At 32.7% G+C, this 8,331-nt stretch overlaps 1 non-coding gene across 1 annotated transcript; it reads right to left on the bottom strand.

Moving 5' to 3' along the window:
- Positions 1 to 7,440: 7,440 nt before the first annotated feature.
- On the bottom strand, positions 7,441 to 7,547 carry LOC128034989 (small nucleolar RNA R71). Its single transcript, XR_008191393.1, has one exon. It is a non-coding gene; the product is annotated as a small nucleolar RNA R71 (small nucleolar RNA).
- Positions 7,548 to 8,331: the final 784 nt, after the last annotated feature.

Here is an 8,331-nt window from a genome sequence, read left to right as displayed (position 1 = left end):
GAATCGTATCCAAAGAAGGTTTGTTTAAACTAAATTGTAAGCATGAACTCACACATTAACTAGGTCTAAGTATTACTTACGTCTAAATCAAATTACGATAGAATCAAGCAAATGGGTTGCAAAATAAAATAATAGAAAAGTACCAAAATAAAAATAAATTAAAGTAAACAAGAGGGTGAATCACTTTCATGTTCATAATTAATTTAGATCTAGGGTTTTCACCAATTAGCTAATAATTAACCTAATTAATACCTTTCGACCTATAACTAGATTAAATGATCGACTTAGTTTACTTATCTTTCGACCTGATAAACTAAACAGGGTTAGATTAGGTTGATTCCAAGAAGACTATCCTTTCGCCTCATCTCCCTAAGTGACTTCCTAGATTCATCAATTCAATGGCTTATTCTACTTAATCTAATCCATCTAACTAGATGTGAAACCCTTAACCCAAGCTAATCAATCCTACTTCAGATCAACAACCTTCCTAGGGTTTAGTTCTAGGTCATTCTACATGCAAATTATCCAATCAATTTGTTAAACATTCAAAGAGATGTAAAGATAAAGAGAATAGAGAAAAGATACTTAGAATCCAAAGATCTTGAGTTACGATTGAATCTTGAAACCCTCATATGATGTGTTGATTATTGAATTTGGTTAATAAAAGATAATAGAAATGAAATAGAAAGTAAAATAAATTGAATCGATATTAAAATTAAAGAAAAATGTTTACAACTGAAAAGAAATTGAAACTAAAAATAAACCCTTTCTAAGAACAAAATCTAAAGTTTGAATGATCAATTAAACTCCCCAATTAGGTTCTAAGAGCTAACATTTATAGTGTTTGTGTTAGATGACCGAATTAGGTCGATTACAAGCTACTTAACATGTTAATTATCATTTTGCAGATGAAAAACACCCTTAACAATGAATTGGGCCTTGTTGGACCAGTGTCGTGACACCGTATAGCCGGTGTCGTAACTTTGAAGGTCGTATACTCCCCCTTTATGTTCAAAGTTGGATGTCGCGATGATGGCTTGAGAATTTTGAGACATCGATGGCCGTATGCTCCCCTGTTGGTTCAAAGTTGTATCTCGTTACTTGGGCTTGTGGATGCCATGACATCGATGGTCGTAGCTCACCTATTGGAGTTGTGCTCAAAATTTAACTAAGTGTTGAGGCTTGATTCATTTTCACAACGTTCCCTTTGAATGTTGAAACATCTAGGGTAGTCCACTGACTTATTGACCTAAAATATGGTCCCACACGCTTAACCAACATGTTAGTTTCTCTTTAGGCTTGGATCAGCCTAAAAGGTCATAAAACAACACCGAAAGCTCAGTTTATTAAACTTAAATGCAAAACTAAGTCTAAAAATGAACTAAAAATATATATAATCACTTGAATACAAGAGCTTAATTTAACAAAACGAATTATTGCAGATCAATTTTCCAAACCATGGTGTGGGCACTTTTTGAAAAGATCCTTAGACCTTTCGTATGCATCGTACAAAGTTTCTCCATCAGACTAAGTGAAAGTGTGAATATCCCTCAAAAGTCTAACCGTCCTAGGGAGAGGGAAACATTTAACTAGAAATTTCTCCACCAATTGATCCCATGAGGTGAAAAATGCATAAGGAAGAGAGTTGAGTCAATCCTTTACTCTCCAATGCAAAAAAAAACTTGAATAATCTAAGTCTAATTTTCTCTATAAATAACCCATTATACTTCATAGTATTAAAAATCTATAAGAAAGTTCTTATATGAGAATTGGGGTATTCACTTGGTAATCCAAAGAACTTGTTGTTCTAATCAACTGCATAGTCCCAGCATCGAACTAAAATTATTGGCTTTAATAGTTGGTCCGACAATACTTGAGTGATATTCCTCATGAAAAGGCATGTTGTAATCAGTACACCTCATCTATTGTTGACGTGCTTGAATCATTAGTGGTTGATCACCAATGTGACACCCCACACTCGAGCCAGTTGCCAGATCTGAATATGTGATGTCAAATTACATTTCTTGGAAAATTTCTGGTTTGAAAATGATTTTGTTGCACAAAAAAATAAAAATTTTGAAAATGGACCCGGTTTATGATATTTATAGCAATAAACCCTTGACTGAAATCGTACCTTTTTTTACTAATAGACGGATCTTTATCATTCCTAGATTTCAACCGAATGATCTTCTCCGTTATTCTCGTACCACAGTTTCTTCGAGTGTGGGATCAAACGATTCGAATTTAACATAGAAAATAGAAATAATTTTCTTTTCTTTTGGGGTGAAAATGAAAATTCTCTTCTAAAATAGAAACAAACAGAATCTTTATTCCGAAAAGTATATTTAATTCTAAGAGAACAAAAGTCACTCTATTTTCAGGCAGAATAACAATATCTGAAAGTTGTGTAAATATTCCTACCGGTCTCATCTATTTATAGGGATAGAAGGTAAAACCCTTGTTAAATTAAAATATATATATTTCAAATAGAAAAACACTTTCTACTTATAGTAGGATTACGGTGGGTGACACACCGATAGTATTCCTACTAGGGTTACTGCCCCTTCATATTCCATGAGGGGATTTTGGGCCTCTCTCACATCTGGTCCAATTACAAGTAGTTCCTAGACTTTGCGTTCCCAAAATAAGCATCAATATTTATATTTTAGTAAATAATTTTATTATCTCAATTTTACCCCTGATAAAATTATGACGATTTTACCCTTGATAAAATTTCCAAGAGAATATAGTTATTATTTCACCATTCAACTTGTTCACTACGATCATATGAGTTATTTTCATTTTCAGGTTTTAAAATAGCTCAAAAACATAAGATCAGTCTTACGATCATTTTTGAGAAATCATTATTCATTTCTAAATGAATTTATTTATCATTTTCATTTTGAAGAAAACCACATTTATCTCTAAATGATTTCATTTCTCCATTTTCATTTTCGTTTTGGAGAAAACTTTAATCATTTCCAAATGTTTCCTATTTCTTGATTTCACAATTTCTATTCTTTTTTGTTAATTTGATTCAACATGCAATTCATTTTTGGTTCCAACAAGCTAGAGGATGGATCGATTGGACATAAGCAATTAAGACTCAAATGATTTATAATTAAGTTCCATCTTTTCGCCTATTAATTATAAAATCATTTAGTCACAAAGTTATTCTACTATAGTATCGTGATTGAACTCTCCCTAATAGCATACAATTAGTGCTTGTTTAATGACGTTGTCATAAATGTGTTACTGTCATAGGATATCCTTAATCTCTTTAGGATAATATTCATTCTCCCAATATGATCCTATTTTATCTCATCATAACCATTACATCTTCCTTCATAAAAATTCAATTACTATCAAATAGTAATAAAGTCATTCATCATAAAGATAAACGACTCGTGGCCATATTTACTTTTCACCAACCATGCAATGCCAATTTGAGGATATCATTTACCCATGTCTCTGGCTATGAATTCCAATGTTATGAATGATGCTACATACTACAGAAGTCGTACACCCAACGCACCATCTTTCGATTTCTTATCTATTCAAACACAGGCTTTTACTTACATCAAAGTGTACACATAATGCATGCATAGTCCATCATCCATTCAGGATTTAAGTATGCCACACTATGAATGTCGCAAGTTAATAAATCCATAAACGAATTTCAGATCTATTCTTCTTGGGTCTAGTATGATATAGTATCAGTCTAGCCAGTCACATCTATGTCTCTATCTTCTGGGAGTCATCCACTCTGATGCCCAAGACAAAGTATCTCACCAATTGGACTTGATAGACAATATATTAGTGTTTCAATCGGTTTGCTCATTTCCAATTAGACTAAGGACATGTTTAGGTTCGTCTACTAATATAAGTTATCTTTATATATTATGATTCGACCATGTAATACCGCCTAGTATTAGTCAAACATTAGACAACCAGTGAGTAACATTTCTTTATTTTTCTTTGTGTGAAAAAACCATGTGAGGATAATATACAAAGTATTAATATAATTCATGAATAATTTTATTAACCAATCTGTTCGATAAAGTACAAGTGTACTTAGATGAAAATACTACAGATAGGGCACGGATCGAACAACATTGCTGAAGCAACTTAAGCTATCTTAGTACTTAAACACATCGTTTAGTATATAATATTCATTCCTATCAATTTAATCATCCAATATAGTCACACCCATATATTCATAATGTCTAATAATTTACTTCATCAAAGTATGGGGATTATGTTAAGTTAATTTGAGAGTTTGGAATCAAATCTAAATTCCATTTCCATATTTTAATATTTTGTCTCAAGGCAGGGATCTTCATGTTTCAAGACAAGCCATACTTATTTTGATAATATTTGTTTGGAAAATAACATGTCTCGATACTAGGTCTCAAGACAGGCCTCCCTTCTTTTCTTATTTTAGCTTTAATGTTTTGTTGTCTCGAGATAAGGAGTACTTGTCTCGAGACATATGTCCAATATATCAAAACAATGACTAATGCATCATCAATTTGTACTTTTTATGCTTAGGTTCTTGAGATGTGTTCTTCTTGTCTCAAGACTAAAAGGTAATATTACCTAAAATAAACATTTCATAGGTATTCAATCATAGTCAGAACCTATCTAAACATACTTAACCATTACACCAATTCAAAGCACCCAATTTGTACACATAAAAAACAATTATATATCATCACTCGTAGCTGTCATTGTATCATAACATGATCAACTAACTGGTTATTCAAGCCTATAAAAAACCATGGTTAACTTCTAAATTAAAGATGAAATTCAACTAAAAAATTATAAACCAATTTACCAAAATATTAACATATCAACAAGCCACAAACAACAACCTAGGTACATGCCATTTAACACAACCATATATATACATGCAAAATAGGTAATGAGATGATTCTCAAGTTGAGTTGTTAAGTTGGATGCTTCACCACTTCAAATCTATGTCAATTCTTGTCCACAAGGAAACAAATATAACTGTATATTAAGTATTGAATACTCAATGGTGATAATTTAATTTAAATTTAATATATTATGATTAAATTAAAGCAAATATATAAATATGACATTAATTATATTACTTTACTTTATCACAAGATCAAGAATCATATAATTCCCAAACTTTACGTGAGTAATTTTATTAATAAAATAATCAAATTTACAATATATGATGGTTATAAAAAACATAGTGTCATATATATAGAGAGAGATCTAAACTACTTGGAAAAAATGAAACAACTCTTCTTTTGTCTGCAAGCAATTGACTTAGTCATAATCTTACTCTTTAAGCTAAATTAACCTAAATACATCAAAATCCAAAATAAATAATAACACAAAATATAAGAGTTAATAAATATATTGGTGAACTTATATATAATGAAAATAAAGCCTAAATTTTAACCCAATATGATTTAAAAGCTTATCCAAACTCAAAAACTTGTCATTCCGAAAGTAATCATGTCTAGAAATAAAATTTCGTACACAATCTTCACTAAAACGACCATATATTGAGCTCTCGAAGTCTAAATAAGGTGATTCAAAAGTATGTTTCAAAGCTAAGAGACAGCTCTTTGATTGGAATACAAATATATTAACCTATAAGTACTTAGATCCCATCTAAAAATGTGTTGCAAGTTTATTGATATTCTAGATGCAAAAATTGACTGCCTGGGTGACTTCAGTTGAACCGACTTCAACCTATTCATGCATTCATCAATAATGATAATGATGAATGATAAGCTATAAAATTAACATATTTTAATTCCATTCTTACTACGTTTTTGGATGATTAATTGCGTAAATTAGTGAATTTGATGCTCCTAATCCTTTAAATTCATGCTTTAATACTTAGGAGGGCACTTGGGAGTGAAAGGAGTGAAAAACGAGCCAAAACTGGATAAATAGAGTTGCTTCCAGGTTCCACACATCCTGAGCACTTCGACAAGGGCTGGCCACATGCCCATGTGCCAGCCCGTGTGATAATGCACTCTGCTTCCCAATTATGCTGAAAAACCCAATTTAATTCATGTTTATTTCATGGTCCTCAATTATGTATGCTTATTTCATGTTTTAGTATTTTCAGGATATTAATTCATGTTTAATGTGCTTAATCAGTGGAGCAAAAGTCCATTTTTAAGAGTAGATCTAGCATAATTGAGTGGAGTTGCATGCAATCCTAGAAATAAGATGACATGAATCTACCGAATTAGAGTCAAATATAATAGGAGAATCCATAGATCGAGTTAATGCAACAATAGGGGTTTTAATTAGAAAGAGATTTCAATTAATCAACCTAGAGTCAGTTGATCTTACTCTCAGAAGAGATATTAACATAATTTAGGGATTTCTATGGATCAAGGCACAAGTGAATAAATCGTTTAATTCAGATGTAAAATAATAAGTGAAGTCTAGGTGGAGTCTTTCCTGGGAATTGTCTATCTCATTAGTATCTTCAATAATTTTCTTATTTTATTCTCTGTTACGTTATTAGTTAAATTATTTTAGTAATTTTAGATTAAAAACAATCAGTTCAATTTATAGGCTAAATAATAGAAAAACGGTAATTACTAGTACTTTTAGTCCTCGTGGATACGATATTCCCTACTCACCACAACTATACTATTGTTTGACAGGTGCGCTTGCCTTAGTCGTATTTTTAGTTAGTTTAGTGACCATCAAGTTTTTGGCACCGTTGCCGGGGACTAAAGGATTAGGAACACTCGATTTTTATTAATTTAGCCATTTATTTTTATTGTATTTTTTTGTTTTTAGTTTAATTTTTGTTTTCTATTTTTTCTTTTATTTGCTTCTGGCAGGTTCCTTTAGTTTATGACTAGAAATAACCCGTCAGGACCTTTATTATTTGATAGTGAGATTGAGAGTATAGCCCATAGAAGTCGTAGAGAAGTAAGGCAGAATCAACAGAGTATAATAGACAAGCAGGAGGACATTATTATTACTGAGGAGATCGATGATAATCAGAATAATCAGCTACCTCCTGCAGTTGCTGCTAATCTTGCAAATTCGAATCCTGCTCCTCATACTATGTACGATTATGCCAAGCCCACTCTAACTGGGGCTGAATCGAGTATTGTGAGACCCACCATTACTGCGAATAATTTCAAACTAAAGCCGAACACCATTCAGATGATCCAATAGTTTGTTCAGTTCGATGGTTTGCAAGACGAAGATCCAAATTCTCATTTTGCCAACTTTCTGGAAGTCTGTGATACTTTTGAGATAACTAGTGTTTCTGACGACGCCGTTCACCTATGGTTGTTTCCCTTCGCGTTGAGGAATAAAGCTAAACAGTGGTTGAACTACTTACCACGAGGTTCTATCACTACATAGGATCAAATGATCGAGAAATTCTTGCTAAAGTTCTTTCCATTGGCTAAGACAGTGAAGTTGAGGAATGATATCTCTTCATTCGTTCAAATCAACTTAGAGAGTCTATATGATGCATGGGAGAGGTATAAGGACTTATTGAGAATGTGCCCTCACCATTAATTACCTCTATGGTTACAGGTTCAAACCTTCTACAACAATTTGAATCCCCCAACTAGGTAGTTATTTGATGTAGCAGCCGGTGGTACTTTGAACAATAAAAAACCTGAAGCAGCTTATGAATTTATAGAGGAGATGCACTGAATAATTATCAGTGGCAAGTCATGAGGACGAAGCCTAATAGAGCAGCTGGTGGTACACTGAACAATAAAACACCTGAAGTAGCTTATGAATTTATAGAAGAGATGGCACTGTATAATTATCAGTGGCAAGTCATGAGGACGAAGCCTAATAGAGCAGTCAATGTTTTCAATCTAGATGCAGTCACTATGTTATCAAATCAGGTAGAAAAATTAAATAAGAAAATTGATGGTTTATGTGTTTCTACACAGGTACATCGAGTGATGCAATGCGGTGCAAATGGAGTAGGAATGAGCAATACAGAATATTTACCCTATAGTTCTACGCAAAGAATGAATAAATTAACTATACAGGTAATAATTCTAGACCTTAGAATAATCCTTAGAGTAACACTTACAATACAGGTTGGAGGAACCATCCCAATTTTTCATGGGGCGGTCAAGGAAACCAAAGACCACAATCCCCTCCAGGCTTTCAACCACCTTACCAGCAAGAGAAGAAACCAAACCTTGTGGAGATGTTGACGAAGTTTATTTCATTGTCAGAAAACCGCTTCCAAAACACCGAAACAACACTTAAAAATCGACAAGCATTTTAGTGTGCCCTGACCGTGTGTAAGTGCCTAGGATATGTGAAGGTCTACATGCC

The sequence above is a fragment of the Gossypium raimondii genome, chromosome 11, assembly GCF_025698545.1.
Source record: "Gossypium raimondii isolate GPD5lz chromosome 11, ASM2569854v1, whole genome shotgun sequence".
In the NCBI taxonomy this organism is placed as follows: Eukaryota; Viridiplantae; Streptophyta; class Magnoliopsida; order Malvales; family Malvaceae; genus Gossypium; species Gossypium raimondii.
The sequence above is the reverse complement of the archived record's forward strand: the minus strand, read 5'-3'. Positions and strand labels throughout refer to the sequence as shown.